This window comes from Anabrus simplex, chromosome 5 (genome assembly GCF_040414725.1).
Source record: "Anabrus simplex isolate iqAnaSimp1 chromosome 5, ASM4041472v1, whole genome shotgun sequence".
NCBI classification, from domain to species: domain Eukaryota; kingdom Metazoa; phylum Arthropoda; class Insecta; order Orthoptera; family Tettigoniidae; genus Anabrus; species Anabrus simplex.
Window position 1 is genome coordinate 13,772,555 of NC_090269.1, and position 18,334 is coordinate 13,790,888.

General features: G+C 39.7%; 1 protein-coding gene across 1 annotated transcript in view; it reads left to right on the forward strand.

The window, feature by feature from the left end:
- The window catches only part of bma (SCY1-like protein bma), a 1,798,985-nt gene that overhangs the window by 59,332 nt on the left and 1,721,319 nt on the right, over positions 1–18,334 (forward strand). The window lies entirely within an intron of this gene.

Genomic DNA, 18,334 nt, shown 5'->3' on the forward strand with positions numbered 1-18,334 from the left:
TGACTTTCTGCTTTGCTTTTAAGTTCTTCTACAGAATCTTAACTTGCTTTTCACTGCGGTTTCCGTCACTCGAAGCATTGAATTCTTTCGCCACGACTTTCCATGAATTTCCTTTCTTATCCAGCATCTTTATGTTGTGTTTCTTATACCTTATATCCTTTGCATAGATCGTCATTATCTCTATTAACAAGCATTTATCTTTTTCGCTTACGTTTTTCCCCCGTTTCCTATCGCACATAACCTTATCTATTTGGATTTCTTTAAAGAAGATACACGAACACAGCACTACTCCGCGAGTAACGAACGCTACTTCTGTAGTAGTAACTAAAAGGGTAAATTGTACTTCAACTCTCCGACGTTACTTCCGGACTAAATAACTCCCGTAGTAATTTACTTCTGTAGTATGGACTTCTTTAGTAAACGCTACTTCCGTAGTAATTTACTCCAAGATGGTGCACGCCACCCTAAGTTTCCTTACGAAAAATAGCACGTAATTTTAAGAAACGGAGTCCTAAATAGCTGGTCACTCACAGAAGATCAAATGCATACACCTGTCTCATTAAATTGTAAGTAATGTTGTTTACTAACAGTTCTGTAGCACACGGCACAAAAATAATATGTCCTATTGAACACAGTATAACACTACAGTTTTCAACCAAGCAACGTAGTATATTAAAGTGTTTGCAAGTTTTTAAATAAGTCCTTTAGAAGTGGACGAAATATTTTAGATTATAAAATTACACTGCTGTTGCAGTCCAAGTTCTCACCTAGATTAGCCTTGCTGATACTGAGTTTGAAGTTGCAGACGTTCGGAACTTGGTATTCCACGCACTAATTCAAAGCATACTCACCAGTACTACGTCAAGTAGCAGACCTCCACGGGTCTCTGCTGTCAGTCGCTGTGTGTCGTTGAGTCTCCAATCTGAAATTTTATATAAAATCTTGGCCCTGAGCGTGAACGTCATGGGTATCGCCCGATATTTTAACATCTTAATATCTCCGTAAATAATGTAGCTATCGGGTTGAAATTTGAGTACAAGCTATTTGTTATTGATAATTACACGATCCCGTTGTCCACTTGCCGTTATCCCATCAGAAAGCGAAGATAGGAAACATAAGTTCTAGATCAGTCCTTCAGGCGTGCAGGCCACGTGTTCGATGACGTCGGGTTCGTGCCTTGGCAAGCTGCAGTCAAGCTTGCTAGCAGCATGTAAGACTCTATAAGATGGGTATGCTTAGCTAGTGATGGGGACGGAGCGGAGCGGAGCAGTTGTTGTGACGTCATCACCCGGTAGTACCGAGTAAACTACCGAGTGAATTACTGTGGCAGCACGTTTAAATACGTTATTGGTATGGCAACGTAAATTCAATGCCCTTTTCTCACAACATAGACATTTTACTGAATACGGCAATGTTGTTTTCTGCTGGAGAAGCCGACCTGCTCACCTCATCCTTGTGATGCCTCTTGATATAATCCCACAAATTTGATACGCCACCACCCGTCGCGTAAATGCGGCCGCAAAATTTGCTTTTTGCTTATTTTTATCACCAGTAATTTCAAAGAACTGCCATGCATCAGACGGTTTTCGTTGCATTTGTAGTAAAAATTTCTGTTAAAAATTTATGCAATTCCTTAGATTTTCTAAAACATGAATACCATCTCAAAATGAGATTACATATCAAACTAGTGCCACAATTATCATCTACTATGCTTTGCATTATCTACGAAACACAACAAGCGGAGGAAATATAGACGCAAATTAAGAAACACAGACTGAATACAGGCATAATACTACTACAATGGGTGGCCACGACGTTCGGATCACGGAGTATCTTCAAACTTTGTACACATTTAGTTGTTAATTAGGACAAGATAATGTTAGACACTTCTTCCAAGTTCAATCCTATGCTGTTGTGGACTTTAACAAGAATGTACGGAAACGAGGTAACATGTATGGGATTGCTTCGGAAAATAAGAGAAAAATGTAAACAAGGAATGGAATGTTACTGTTTTGTAAATACTGTAATAAAAGGAAAGAGTAAATTTGTATTACTTAAATATCATACTTTTTTAATGTGCTGCCTGAGCAACTCAACCAATGTGGCAACCGTTTGAAGGTGACTCGTGTTGAGAAATCATACTACTTTTCCTCAAAGCACAGGAATCTCTGTAAAAAATAAAAAAAATAAAGTACTGTTAACTTTGCCAAACCCAAAAATTTTCAATATTCTCCACAGCTCGTGGGTCACTCCCCTTACAAGTCACTGGTAACTGATTAGCAGTGCAATACGTCAGTATGGGAGACAAGATTCAGCTATAGAAGTAGTTACTCCATTCCTATTTTCTTCCTGAATGTAATTTATAATATAATAAAATAACATTTGTTTCATGATGTTCGGTTGACTAAACTAAATTCCTCTGTTCATTACAACTGCATAAGCTGATGAGACTCATAGCACTCATATTGTACATAGAATGTTTCTTTAATTACTGTACTGATAAATAGGAAAAAGGACTACATTTAGGACGATATAATAAAATTAAAGAATCCCAGTTCGTCTTCGTACATCGCATTTTAGTGTTGTTTTTGTTCGAAGAATATTTTTCTTGTTATTTCCACAACATTGAAAATAGCGCTGAATCAACTTCACGCAAGTATGAAATACCGATTGAGATCATATGCTATCTAAATCTTCTATCACAATTTATATATCTTCGACACTGACCGATTACCACGTCAAATTCCACGATTTAAGAATGACAGTAGCCTACCTTATATTAATACCACGGTTTCTCTCATTTCATTTGATGGTACCGCGGTGCATAGCTTACGGACAACCTATTCTATTAATCAATAATATAATAATAAAAATCCGATTTATTAGTAAGCTATTTTTTCTAATATTTCTCAAGTGAGAGTGCATACCTAGTTTGTTTGTTAAAAGGCAAATTATCAACCACTTTGCTTTTACAATCACCGTCTCGAGTAAAAATTACACAATAATGTATGAAATATACTAATATTTATGTTGAGTAACCGTTTGAGTAATACTGAGAATGAGTATTTTCACAGTATGCTAGTTCAGCATTATTTTCTAGCGCGGAGAGCAGTAAAATAGAGGGATAAATAAGGCTGGGGCGGTGAACTGCCTTACCAACTTAGTGCAGGAATGAATCATAATGGCGGGCGAGCATACCTAGTCTTTAGAGAGCCCTAGCAGCATGCGTTGCGTCACAGACTACAACGAGCACAATCTAAACTTATGAAAAAGGCCATGCGCTCTCCAGTTCGATCACAGACAATTGCAGGCGTAACCGGATGGTTCCTGTTTCAATATATATATATATCATTCAAGTAAAATATTCAAAACGCATTTAAATACACAAAACAGAGTCAACAGAATAAAGCGTAGTTAAAATAAAATTGAAAGCAGATTAAAACTCACTACTATACACGATGAAACAGGCCACTGTCCCTCATCAAACGGAGGACTAGGTCTGCTGGCTGCTCGTCATATCGTAGGATGGGGGAGATCTCTAAATGTTTTACATGAGTATCATCATCATCTGTTTATCCTCCAGGTTCGGTTTTTCCCTCGGACTCTAGGAGGGATCCCACTTCTACCGCCTCAAGGGCAGTTCCTGGAGGCAAGGAAGAGGGAAGGAAGCGGCCGTGGCCTTAAGTTAGGTACCATCCCGGCATTCGCCTGGAGGAGAAGTGGGAAACCACGGAAAACCACTTCGAGGATGGCTGAGGTGGGAATCGAACCCACCTCTACTCAGTTGACCTCCCGAGGCTGAGTGGACCCCGTTCCAGCCCTCGCACCACTTTTCAAATTTCGTGGCAGAGCCGGGAATCGAACCCGGACTTCCGGGGGTGGCAGCTAATCACGCTAACGACTACACCACAGAGGCGGCCTTTACATGAGTTTACAAATCGAAAACACTTTCTGAAGATTATGCAGTTGGACGCGAAAAGAATTAGTAAAGAAATTTGAAATTCTTCAAAGAAAAGATAATATCACAAATAATATTAACTGAATTTAGAATTTGATTCAACCGAGAAAATAATTCCATTCCATTTCATAGTGTTTTAAAATCTATTCACTATGCTCCACTCAGCTCTGTCTTGGTCGTCATATCTACCGTTCTCGTGCGTGTTGTCATATGGACTAACTGTCCGACTCGTTGGCTGAATGGTCAGCGTACTGGCCTTCTGTTCAGATTGTCCCAGGTTCGAATCCCGGGCGGGTGGCTCGGGGGCTGGGTGTTTGTGCTGTCCCCAACATCCCTGCATCTCACACACCACACATAACACTATCCTCCACCACAGTAACAAGCAGTTACCTACATATGGCAGATGCCGCCCACCCTCATCGGAGGGTCTGCCTTACAAGGGCTGCACTCGGCTAGAAATAGCCACACGACAAATAATATGACCTAACTAATTTGGAAAGTCCATTATCTCCCTGTGCATCCCCAGGGTCACACCAACTTTGCAGGGAAAGTGTCTAATTAATAATTGTCCACCCCCAATTAGACGACTGCCTAATTAAAACGTCCTTCCTTCCTGCCTCACTCTTTTCTTTCCTCAACTGTGACATGAGAATTTCAAATCCGATCTTCCAACAGCAAAGTTTGATAGAAAGCGTCCTTGCAACGAGCGTCTGAAGTGTTTCTGGCGAGGTAGTTAACGTCTTGCGCGCTCTCTGTCTCTAATTAATGAACTTCTATAAAAATCTCAACACTGAAGCGAGTTACGACAAAGGCCCATTTTCAGGATCTCAGTAACTTATATGGTGCCATAATTACTGTAATAAGCAACCTCTAAACAAATGGAGTAGGAGGCGCCGAAATATATCATCACAGCAGTTCACACGACTTAGAAAAGGGACACAATATCTACGCGGTAAGGTTAAAAAATACCTTTCTCCCACTCAGTAGCGGCGATTGGGGTGGGCGTTGCAGGTGGATCAGTCGCCCATACCCCGCCACTTAGTGGAGAAAACATTATATTTTCATTCCATTTCAACCGTCTGAAATTAGGAACTTTTAGGAACTATTGAAAAGTAAAGCCCTGTGCCCTATCAGCTAATTCTTTCCTTTATTTTCTTTAATTATTAACAAAATTAATACCGAAAAAAAAGGCAAAAAATATCGTTCGTCCTGACTAACAGATTAGTGTAGCGCCACAGCAAGAATTGGAAACTTTGCACATGCTATGAGGAAGGGTAGCAGGAGTATATATTTTTTTTGCCAAGGTCATGGACATTGACGTATGATTCATCCGCTTGCCGCACGCATTATTCACTCTGGCAGTCTATTTAGTGTCTGTTAGTTTCTTAGTATGCAGTACTATACTAAATGATTTACACTAGAACCGAAAAAGGGGTCAAAATGAAACTCGCCTTACATTTTTATTTGATAATGTGCGCATTCTTGAAAGATTTCTCATCGAATATCTTGACTTTTCATCATTTTAAATCCCGTTTATGGTGATGTATTGCACCCATCAAAATACTTACATATTCATAGATCATTTATATGACATACCCTGGACAGCGGTAGGGGTCATTATGACCCCTGCGTAGTTCTTCATTACAACGCAGCAGTTTGCGTTTTCAGGCAACAGTGTGTATCCGGCCTGGAGTATTTGTACTGTTGAGCTCTTTGCTTTGAAGTTCCAAGAGAACATACTCCATTGATGGGAACAATCAACGCCATTCGTCGTGAAATATCTACTGAGGTGAAGAAGTACAAGTCTGAATTATACTGTACAACCACCTTTCGACAGACTGGGAACATACAGTGCACCTTGACAGTGTACCGAGGGAATAAGAACGCCATTATTCTCTGCACATGGCACGTTCAAGTTACAATGAAAGAAGAGGCCCAAAAAATAATACAACGACACGAAATTCGGCGTAGATATGGTCAACAAAATATACCACCAAGGCTGCATGCAGGAGATGACCAATGCATGACTTTTATAATATCCTAGACCTACCAGGTGTCAATGCTTGGGCCATTTACAAGCAAGTAACGGGTAGTAAGATAAAGCGGAAGTTCATCCTCGAGCTTACAAGTAAAATAACAAGGCAGCTCGAGGAAGGGCAACAGCAACAAAAACAACAGCAGGCTGTAGGACCGTGTCCATCTTAAAAGCGGAAGAAGTGCGAAGTTGTTCTCTGTAAATACAAGAAATCGAGCCATGCCTGGTACAATTTTTGCAATGTGGACGTCAGACTAAGAAAAGGTGTTCAATTGGTTCATTTTGTGAAAACGCGTTAGAGAAACAGTAACATGGTGCAGATATGTGTGGTTATTCGAGTGTCCGTAAGATAAAAGGTCCATGTACTAATGCTAGGTCTTTGTGTGTAAAATAAACTTGTGGAAACACAGTAGAAGAAAATGCATCTCTTACTGTGTCCCATTTTGAACGTATCCAAGCAGTTCTTATGAGGTGTCAAAATGACCCCTTACCGCTGTTCTAGAAAGGTGAGATTCTCAGCTGTTCTAGTGTTTGTATAATCACGGCGTACTTCTATTTAAATGTAATGTATGTCTCACATTATGACTTTATTGAAAGTTTTGTTGTATAGTATTGAATCAAAATCTCAAAAAAGCAATTGAGGTGCTGAGATAAAAAAAAAACTGGGCTAGAATACATTTCAGTGCTATATGAGTTATTACTGTGGTTCTTATCCTTATATTATTCCGCATCTGTTGATGCTAAAATGAGACTTGTTCTGCAACGCTTTCCCTGCATAAACCAGTGTTGTGATTTTGCGTCGTGCGAAAGTGAAGTTTAGGACGGTGATCAAGGGTGAAATCTGGCGTCCAAATCAAATATGAACATAGTTGTCTGACTAAATAACCTGGGTTGTGTTTAATATGCTTAAATGATTAAAAACACATTTTGCTGTAGAATTGTACGAATTCTTCAGCTAAACTCTATTTTCGGTAAAATGAGTGTTGTTTAAATAAAAAGGGGAATTGTTAGTCATTTTCTATATCAATTTCCTAGTATATGTCTTTATTATATGATTAAATATTTCGGCATAGGACTTTAATCTTCCTAATGAGCATGTAACGTTAATTATAAGGTGTAGGAATATTATTATACAGAATTATGTACAAAATTGATATATCTCAAAACTACTATTCAGTGACATGTCCCGATTTTGTTCTCAGCATCTCATTTACTATTGCACTTAAGTTAGTAAACTGGAAATCTTTACCTCTCTATCAAAATTCATCCCCGCGCTGCCATATGCCCAAAAACTCGGGTGCTTTTGTTGTCTGTAAAGTTTTGCCCTCTCCCCCAGTTCTAATTCCCAATCGGCGCTACCACTCCCACTATAGTGCTCACAAACAAAAGAACTGATCTAGCTCCAAATGATGCTTCTAATACCTTGAAGTGAGAACCACGAAGTGCGGAAAACGCAACAAAAGTGCACAAGTCGGTATACCACAACACTGACATAGCTACAGAGTTGCAAAATGCTGAAGTTACTGAATGATCTGTAGAGGATGAGGTCCACGTGGTGATCAGTGATCAGTTTCTGCATCCAAAAGTATAGAACCTGTCAACATTCAAATGGACGGAAAGGGATGTATGTTCGACAGTAGTGCCGTAAATGATTAGGAGTTGTTACGACTGTGGAAGACTAAGTAGGAGAGTGGTCATCCATTAACATCAATCACAATGTCATTGATGAAATGGTACGGATGAAAATATGTGTGTTCAGTTACATATGCTCAAAATTCAAGGCGTCATCTTCTATCGTTAACGAAAGAAAAATTCTGTGACCAATGTTTGAATGATTTTTTTTTGCTAGGGGCTTTACGTCGCACCGACACAGATAGGTCTTATGGCGACGATGGGATAGGAAAGGCCTAGGAGTTGGAAGGAAGCGGCCGTGGCCTTATGTTTGAATGACTACGGGTATTATGTTGAAAATTGCATGAGTAATGACGAGATAATGTAGCGTCAGTGTTGAGTAGACGAGGTCCAGAAGAAGGTTTTCGTTAACTGAACCTTGAACTGTGATGAAAGGAAGCCAAAAAGTAAAGTTTTCTACGAAACAACTCGAAGAAAATAATGTTACTCTAATACGTTCTTGGCTTGTGCAGTATAAATGGTTAAATTTCCGACAAAACATATGCGTAATAATGGTAGAGCATAAATTTGTCGCTGTTCGGATAAAAGGCCATATCTCCCAGTGCTCTTCCTATTCATTATTTACCTGAAGACTGGTCACGCCTCCCAGCCATATATGGATATTTAATCCATTAGAACAATATTCGCTGTGTTCATTTTCCCGTGCTTACGTGTAAAGGAAAATGAACCTTACCGTACCGCACTCTACGAAGATATGTTTGCATGGCTTATTTACGTACTACTACAGTATCATGTACTTAAGGAAAAGCTTAGGAGGGGGAATGAAGCGGCCGTGGCCTTAATATGTTACAGCCTCAACATTTTCCTGGTGTGAAAATGGAAAACCCAGAAAACCATCTTCAGAGCTGCCCACAGTAGAGTTCGAATCCACTATCTCCCGGATGCAAGCAATCAGGTGAGGGCCACTAACCGCACGGCCAACTCACCCAGTTGGTCCTTTTAATTTTAAATATTTCTTAAGAGCGAAATACCTGCGCTAGGTACAGTAAGAGCATTCCTGAGGCTCGGCTTAACGATGCCTAAACAGTTAAAGGTATCTTCAATCTATTTGTGCATAAATGATCAGGTATAAAATGTTTCACGAAATAAATGCCTATTCATACACACTAAAAACTTCAAACACAGTTATAAATCTGGAAGAAACATATGCAGCAGAGACACTCTTTCACAAGGACGGACAATCAATCCAGATGAATTGGAATAAACTGTGTCGACAAAAATATAAGACGTAAGAAATGAAGCAACAAGCACAAATGAATAAACATTCCATTAGAAACTAGCGTCATAATCAAGAAGACTAGTGTTTGTAACTAAATCCAGGAAAGACCCGGATGTGACAAAAAGTAAATCATCATGAATAAGTCATGAATTAGATGGCGTGGAATGACATTAGTAGATGAATAAGTTTGAGTAGTGTTTTTAAAAGTAGAAATGATCGCAATATGGAGATACAGTTGGAATTCAAGAGGACAAATTGGAGCAAATATTCGTTTATAGAAAGGAGAGTTAGTGACTGGAATTACTTACAAAGGGAGATGTTCAATAAATTTCCAATTTCTTAGCAATCATTTAAGAAAAGGCTAGGAAAACAACATATAGCGAATCTGCCATCTGGGCGACTGATCAGTAGTGACTGATTTATGACTGATTGATTGTCTTTGAGTACATGAAAATGTTTCATGAAAATGAAATATTGATAACGAAAAATTTATTTTCATCATCATTTGTCACAGATGGAACTTAACTTGTAGCCACACCATCTCTGGCGACCAAGGCCTACGATAACGTATAATGTGACGTCACTGACGGTATATTTCCATTTAAACGCATTCAGTTTATACAAATCCACAGCCACAGCATCTTTGGCGACCATTTCCTACGGTAACAACTAATATGACGCCACTTTTGTCACACATTTTATCGTGTCACAATACACAAATTCCCGGACGACCTCCACCCATAAGACATTCATGTCAAATGTCCTCAAGACCACATTTGTATAAATAATCCTTCAACAAAATCACTGAATTTTCCACGTCTTCGGAAAGGTAGGCATGGAGTTCAATGTGAACCAAGTTAGTATACGAATCTATGTTCTACAACAATGATGGTGGCAGAATCATTAAAACCATACTCGTCGAGATGTGGACAGAAGCTGTAAATAATGCAATTTCAACTTTTTTTTTTGCTAGGGGCTTTACGTCGCACCGACACAGATAGGTCTTATGGCGACGATGGGAGAGGAAAGGCCTAGGAGTTGGAAGGAAGCGGCCGTGGCCTTAATTAAGGTACAGCCCCAGCATTTGCCTGGTGTGAAAATGGGAAACCACGGAAAACCATCTTCAGGGCTGCCGATAGTGGGATTCGAACCTACTATCTCCCGGATGCAAGCTCACAGCCGCGCGCCTCTACGAGCACGGCCAACTCGCCCGGTAATTTCAACTTTGGTACTCGTCGGAAATATAAGTCGTCGCTCAGAAACAAATAAACAAATATAAATAAAACAAGTGAGGCTTTTGACTTTAGTCAGCATTTGAAGTATTACCTTCAAAAAATACCTTCTAAACCAGGGGTGTCCACTTTGTAAGGGCTCGAGGGCCACACTGGAAACCTTAGTCATGTTCGCGGGCCACACTTAAGGACAATTTTCGCAAAATTCCGCAAATAGAACTGAGGTACCAGTTTGAAATAATATGCATAGTACAATTCAAATGAAGGTTTAATAAATTTAATTGCTTAAAACTCTATTTTACAATAGCATAAATGTGTGAAATTAAAAATGAACGCTGTTCTACCCAGGACAATTGAATTGGAAAGAAGAGTACCCAACAAAATCAGTTAATTTGAATAAATATTTGAAAAATTGCAAAAAGGAAAATAATATACAATAGACATACTGAAATTAATAATGTAGTCAAAACAAAACTTAAAGAAGGATAAGTTAGTGGGAGTAGTGTGAAGGGAACAACGATATACCATTGTAAGAGCTTAAAATTCCAGAAAAGTACTTCCAGGAGAACTTTCCTGAAAATGTATTCGAGTGTGCAGCACTGTGTATCAGCCAGTCCATATTCTCGGAGGGAAGAACGAAGAATGGAAATTGCTTCTTAAACCAATGGAAATTAAAGTATTTCTTGGTATTCATTCAACGCCACGTTGCATAAAATGTCCGTTCAAGATTTGTACTGGATCACGTATCCATTTTTGTAAGGCATTTTTGAGGGCTCATTTTCACCAAAGTTTGGATTAAAAAAAATTAAAAATAATCTAATCAGACCAAGTGAATACCTAAAGACAGGAAATAATATTAAGGAATGAATTAGTTCTGACTGAAATTTATAAAGTGTATAAAATTAATACATTTTTGAACGAGGTATAAAATATTTTTTGTGAGTTTTCTTCACATTTTAAAAAATAAAATTCAAAAAGCTCTCGAGGGCCGCAAAACATGCCATCGCAAGCGGCCGCACTCAAGGTTTACCCGAGGTTTATACAGCACATTTCCGTACAGTACAGTAGCTAAATTTCTAGTGATTTATTGCGAAACACAAAAGCTTGGTTACGTGAAACCTTGTCATCAGAGCAGACACAGGTAAAAGCTAGTGTGCAATATTGTAAGGTGGAAATAATTAATTGCACAACTGCCACAGAAAATCAATCAATCAATCAATCAATACTGATCTGCATTTAGGGCAGCCGCGCAGGTGGCAGATTCCCTATCTGTTGCTTTCCTAGCCTTTTCCTAAATGATTTCAAAGAAATTGGAAATTTATTGAACATCTCCCTTGGTAAGTTATTCCAATCCCTAACTCCCCTTCCTAATAATGAATATTTGCCCCAGTTTGTCCTCTTGAATTCCAACTTTATCTTCATATTGTGATCTTTCCTACTTTTATAAACGCCATTCAAACTTATTCGTCTACTAATGTCATTCCACGCCATCTCTCCGCTGACAGCTCGGAACATACCACTTAGTCGAGCAGCTCTTCTTCTTTCTCTCAATTCTTCCCAACCCAAGACGAGCGAGGAATTTTGAAAGGGGTAACGTAAACTTATGACTTTAGTGGCTGTTGAGTCCAACACTGTGGTGAATTTACTCGTTTTAAATTAAATGAATTTAATTAATAAGAACTTTCATTAGTCACGACGCAAATGGTACATATTTCATGCATGCATTGACGGTTCCTTGTTTTGATATTCGTGACTTGCTCTGATAGATATAAGAGGTTTGTACACGAGGTTATGTTGTAATAACATATAAACTTTAGGCTGGTTTCAAACTACGCGGTTAGTTGATTCAACTAGTTGTTTCGGCGGGTGTCAGGGAAGTTCACTGACAGTGTAGCCATGCAAGCGGCTTATGTTCACATTGAGGGAACTAATGGAATCAACTTCGTTTCGCAGTGGGAAGGTTACAGTATTGAGTTCCATGACAGAATCCCAGGAAGCATTTGAGCTTCTTGTGCTAGCTATCATGACACATGAAGATCATCAAAGGAGAAAACCACGACGAAGGATAATATGGTTTGATCCTTTTCTATAAAATCGTGGAACAGGGATGTTTTCCGAGCCATGTTCACAACTGCTTAGTCATGTTGGCAAATTTATTATTATTATTATTATTATTATTATTATTATTATTATTATTATTATTTACTTGTTTAATCCGTTTACCCTCCAAGATTGGTTATCCCCTCCGTCTCAGCAAGGGATCCCACCTCTACCACCTCAAGGGTAGTGTCCTGGTGCGTGAGATAATGATTTGGAGATATACAACTGGGGAGGGGCCTCTACTGCTATCCTGAACAGGCGTCTTGGTGGTGGATGTGAAGATTGGAAGGGACAGACAAGGAAGAGGGGAAGGAAGCGGTCGTGTCCTTAAGTTAGGTATCAACCCGGCATTTGCCTGGAGGAGAAGTGGGAAACCACGGAAATCCACTTCGAGGATGGCTGAGGTGGGAATCGAATCCCCACTCTACTTAGTTGACCTCGCGAGGCTGAGTGAACCCCGTTCCGGCCCTCGTGCCACTTTTCAAGTTTCGTGGCAGATCCGGGAATTGAACCAGGAACTCCGGGGGTGGCAGCTAATCACACTAAACACCTACCATAGAGGTGGACTACATTAAATATCTGGTATTTAAATAGCATTCTCAGTGGTAAGAAACCTTTTGGATCTGTTTCAGAGAACGACTTTCTTTCTCATCAATAAAACCGTAGATGTGACCCGTTGCGCGGTATCAGACTTATCCGAATTTTCATTTTTGAGTTTCTTGTGGTTCTAAAATCCGGATAAGATAGTGCACGTTTGAAAAGAGTTCCTGTTTCTGGGTGAAAATACTCCAGAAGATATTAATTATTGACTGTTCCTATTGGGAAAACTGTATTTTAAGAAGAAGCAATCACAGCTTTCACTGATTTTCTTACCAATTGTACAAAGTTCTCAAAACATCGAGTGGTGAAGTCTCGAACAGCTGCGTAACTTAGTTTGTTAAGTAAGCCTATAGGTAGCGCAAGAAGTCAAGACATAAGAATTCAACTTTTTCACCCCACACAGTTTTTTCAGCTCTGCTGCTAAATTTACATTGCCGACTTCGGGAACCTTTCCGCGCAGCGAGTCACATTTATTGATCCTTACCATGCGAACACCTGTATACGGTACCGACCTTCATTAATCAATGACATCTTCCTCAGAGCATCAACCAGGCCACTTTGCTCCGTCTGCATTATCACTTAATGATTCATCAGTCTGGGGCTTCACATACGCAGAGGTAGGGTTAGTCAGTAGAGTAGAGTAGATAAAAAATATACCTCTTTAATGCACTGTAAAAAGTGTACACCGTGAGCCGGTTTGTTCCAAAACTCAACAAGTCCTCAAATTTTAAAATATGAGATATTGTACGAAGTATGTTTCGTAATCCTTGGGACTCTATATTTGATACGTGATGACTGATAATGTTTTGGATAGCAGTCACAGATTATTTGATGTACCTTCGGTTCCTTGTCTTGTCCGACGACCAAGTAGTGTATCTCCTTGGATAACACAACGACCTGAAATCATTCTAGTTTACACACCGACCTGAAGGAAAACACGGATCCCTCCATTTTACGGAGACTCTTCCTGTCCCTTGTCGGCCGATACCCTGATTCGGTCGTTGTTTTCACGGATGGTTCGAGGGCAGAAGCGGAGTAGGCTGTGGGTTCGTTGCTGAAAATAACAGGTTTCTACTGAAAATCTGTAGTGTGTACAGGGCAGAGCTTTGTGGTATCTGTGAAGCTCTGCGCTACACACTGTCCGATGAGCGCCGGCAATTTCTGCTCTCTACCGACTCCTTAAGCGCACTGCAGTCTATAGATACATGTTTCCTTCGGCACCCTCTGGTACAGCGGATCCAGGGCCTACTGGCCGGGTGTTGGATGCCGACACCAGAATTACGTTTACGTGGTTACCACGCCACATGGGTGTAGAGGGAAACGAGTCAGCTGATAAGGCTGCCAAGGAGGCTGTTACCTTGCCCTCGTTGCCTTACAGGGTTCCTGCCAGTGACATTCGCTTTCAGCAGAGACATCTTGTTATGTCCCGTTGGGAGATGGAGTGGCAGGCCACCCCTCTCCCAAATAACCTGAGAGCGATAAAAGCGACCACGGAGGTATGGAAGACTTCGCTTCGGGTTTCTCGAAGAGAAGCAGTTTTATTATGTCGTCTTCGGATTGGCCATGGCGTTGTAACGCACTCCTACGTACTGAAGGGTGAAGGCCCCCCGGTGTATACTTGCGGCGGTCATCTAACCGTGGTACACAACCTTACGGAGTGCGTGGACCTGACCGATCAGCGCCGTAGTCTACAACTACCTCATCACGCGGGATGACGAGCAGTCAGCAGACCTCGTCATCTGTTTTATGAGGGATAGTGGCCATTTTATCGTGTGTAATAATATATTATTTATTAGTGCATTTTTTATTAACTACGCTTTTATCCCATTGACTCTATTTCAGTTCGTGTTCGCGTATTTTAATGTGTTATGTTAACTTCTAATTTGAATGATATATATCTCTGTACTTCAAGGTAATGCCTTATTCCATTGTACTCTATATTTTGTAAAATGTTGTTAGAAAATAAGGCATTGCGTATAAGATCCACTGATTATAATCCCATAATCATTTTTCATCGTCATTTATTTTAAATTCTAGTTAGTGGATTTATTTTAAAATTGTAATTATCATGTCTTTTCGTTACATCTCATACCATTAGGGGCCGATGACCTAGATGTTCGTCCCCTTTAAACAACCAACATCATCATCATCTTCTTATACCTCAGATATTAAACTTTGAAGTTTCAATTCTGTTCCAAAACTGAGAATGTCCAGAACATGTTCTGCTCCACAATTTGACACGTCCGAATTAACCTGCTAAGACAAGGAAGATTGTTGTAAGAAAGGTTTGCTTTAATAATGCGTAGTTCAGTGTATCGACAGCGACTTCTTTCATCATATCGAAGCCAGTGTTTACACTTACATATCTCTTATAGCAAGTAAAATGGATGATAAACAGGAGATTAGAGTCTGTGGAAATAGTATTATAGTCACCGAGCCGGGACGTAGTAAGGAAAGATCAAGAGATGTCTGTATATGGAAGAGAGATGGAGATAAAGACCAAGGTGAGCGCTATATAAATCTACTCAAACACATTGTAGTAGTGAATAATCCAGATCTCAGTTTCTACAAGGAACTGGCAAATTCTAGACAACTGAACGTCCAAGAGCAGGAAGAACAACAGGAGGAGGAAGATGAACCAATTATTGACGGTGATGCTAATTGAAAGTGTTACCCAAGAAGACAATATTAATTTAGTCTTAATGTTGAAGTAATCGTTGAAGATGAAAATTTTCCCGCTTTCTTTCGTTGGAAAATATAGCATTGGCATAAAATAAGACCTATTTTGAAGTTGACGCGAAATAAGAATGTTTAATTGCCCTAAGTCGGAAAATTCCCTCATAATCTACTCCAAACAAAATTGTGACCATTGTTGTACGATCATAAACTCAGCATGTCCAAAAAACTTTCATTATAATTTATAGTGAAATCTTACATTATTGTCACTGTTGTTAATTTAATCATAACAATTGTTTTTGTCATAATACACACTCTCGTAGGTTCAATCACAATGGCAATACTGATAACAGTTTTTCTATTTTTTCTAAGTTCACTTTAACATGGATGTGCTGAGTTTTGGAACTAACTGACTCATGTATCAATCAAACTTTCTGGGTTACATGGGCTAAAAGGATCACAGGTACAGAAGTGTTGACAAGCACATATTTTAATGATTGTTCGTGAGTTACACCGCAAAACATTAGCCAGCATTGCGGAGGCGGCTAATACTTATTAGTAAGGTTAAAGTTAAAGAAAGGCAACAACAAGTGAACATGAACGCGAGAAGAGGAGAAGTATCGCAAAAGAAAAGTAATGGAAGAATGAAAATGAAAAAGGGCGGAAGTTCCACAGTGGTGAATTGTATTTTTTTTCTTTTTGCTCGGAAGTAGCTGAAAGGACCTACCATGGTGAAGGCTGAACGTCTGGAGACGTAAATTATGAACTTCCAATCTTCATCATGGTACGCCGTTAAGGTCATTTCAGCCAATTCCTAGCAAAAATCTTTAACCGAATGCTCTTCTGCACGGGAAGTTGAGATTTGTATTATGGGCTGGAAAGGTTTGTGTTTACAGTGCGTATGTAGAGTAACTGTGGGATGGTTGCACCTGTCTATAAATTATTGAGTTGAGTCTGTCTCTCGTTCACGAGCAGCCACGCTCCCTCACGAATATCTGTGACAAGTTATTATTAACGAAACAGTAAAAGTGGTATCAAAATATAAAATGTTAGACCTAATTATTCCTGTTGTTGATTCTTCTGCAAAACCACCCTTTTTGAAACTGAAATTTTAAAAGAACTAGCTACGAAATGACAAACTCTGTGAAATCAGTCTCCTCAGGACTGAATGTGTCATCCATGAATATCATGAAATCGTCAATACCTCTACATTCAAGAAAGTTTACTGGATGGTTCAGTTAATTTAAAATCGAGAGTAAGCTAGGGGGGCTTGATTCCGTCCCCGCATCTATTTTTGTCCTTCTAGGGATTTTCTGTTTGTACGGTTGGTACCTAATGTTTAGCCGCGCGCACACGCGTAGCCTTATCCCATTGTCTTCTTATGAGAGTTGGTTGTGTGCACCACGTTTAGTTTCCGTGTAAGAGGAGGATTCATTTTTCATGTTGAGCTGAGTTAGTGCAGCATTCAAAGTAAGAGCCTGTTGTTCCTAGATTGAGCACTGATATGTGTGTGAAATACTGGACTGCATATTTTTGCTATTTGTTTAACGTCGCACTAACACATCGAAGCTTTTCGGTGACGGAAGGGTAGGTGATTGGAAATTTAGCGGCCGTGGCCGTCATTAAGGTACAGCCCCAGCATTTGCCTGGTGTGAAAATGGGAAACCACGGAAAACCATCTTCAGGGCTGTTGACAGTGGGGTTCGAACCCACTATCTCCCGAATGCAAGCTCACGGACTGCATTTCAGTCGTGTAGCGTAGTTCGTGGCGCGTAATCGCTACAGTGAGGTGGTTGGTGTGAGTTACTCTAGCGGCCATTATAATAAAACGGGGAATGTTCGTAATTTCGTTCCCCTTTATTTTATATATTATTTATGAAGTTTATTATTATTTTCTGATAAGAAAACGCAAGCAGTGGGTTAAGAAGGCAATGGAAAAGGCTATTAAGGCAGTGACGGACAAGTAAATCAATATCCCGCGAGCAATAATAATAATAATAATAATAATAATAATAATAATAATAATAATAATTTCGTGCGGCTATTTCTAGGCGACTGCAGCCCTTGCAAGGCAGACCCTCCGATGAGGTTGGACGGCATCTGCCATGTGTAGGAAACTGCGTGTTATTGTGGTGGAGGAAAGTGTTTTGTGTGGTGTGTGAGTTGCAGGGATGTTGGGGGCAGCACAAACATCCAGCCCCTGGGCCAATGGAATTAACCAATGAAGGTTAAAATCCCCGACCCGACCGGGAATCGAACCCGGGACCCACTGACCCGTAGACCAGTACTCTGACCATTCAGCCAACGAGTCGGACACGAGCAACACTGAAAGACTATATTAAAAATGAATGCCAGAAAACATTTCCCGTAAATGGCCTTCAAATAAAACATCGTAGAGAAAGCTTTTGGTAAGGTTACAAAGGTAAAATATGTTAAAATGAATTGTAGTTTTCATAAATTTGGTGGGGATGAAATTACGAACACATTTTAATAGTTTTGTAGTGTTTATCTTTATGTCGAATATTTACTACCGGTGCCTTACATTTTAACAATTTTATTGCAACTTGCCCGTAAGTGGAGAATGTATTCAGTAATATATGTACCACTTTCTAGCCTTGTCCATAATATTCTACAAGTCCAGATCTGCTAAGGGGGCGAAACATGGCCCCACTACCTTACAGTAAAGTTTTAAACATGTAATGACAAAGGATATAATATGTTCACTCACGTTATATTTCAATCCTAATGGTTTTTTTAATCTTGTAGTAAATCCGTTGTATACAAGGTGGTTGGAAACAACGTGACTGTTAGAGGGTTGGTCA